Raw genomic sequence first — 218 nt, forward strand, 5'->3', positions numbered from 1 at the left:
CAATCGACCGCGGCGCAGGTTATTAGAGGCAAATAATGACATTGGGTTTGTGTTGGTGGTCCTGATTATATGGGTTGTTGACGTCACGCACGTGTTATCTTTTAGATAGGGCGAGAGGAGGAATTCTGGAAAGGTGGAAGGGGTCACGACCTCCAATAATAATTGTTGTATTGTTGAGTGTTGTGCCGTATAAATCTTATCTCTCTGTCGCTATCTGC

This window comes from Penaeus monodon, chromosome 19 (assembly GCF_015228065.2).
Source record: "Penaeus monodon isolate SGIC_2016 chromosome 19, NSTDA_Pmon_1, whole genome shotgun sequence".
NCBI classification, from domain to species: domain Eukaryota; kingdom Metazoa; phylum Arthropoda; class Malacostraca; order Decapoda; family Penaeidae; genus Penaeus; species Penaeus monodon.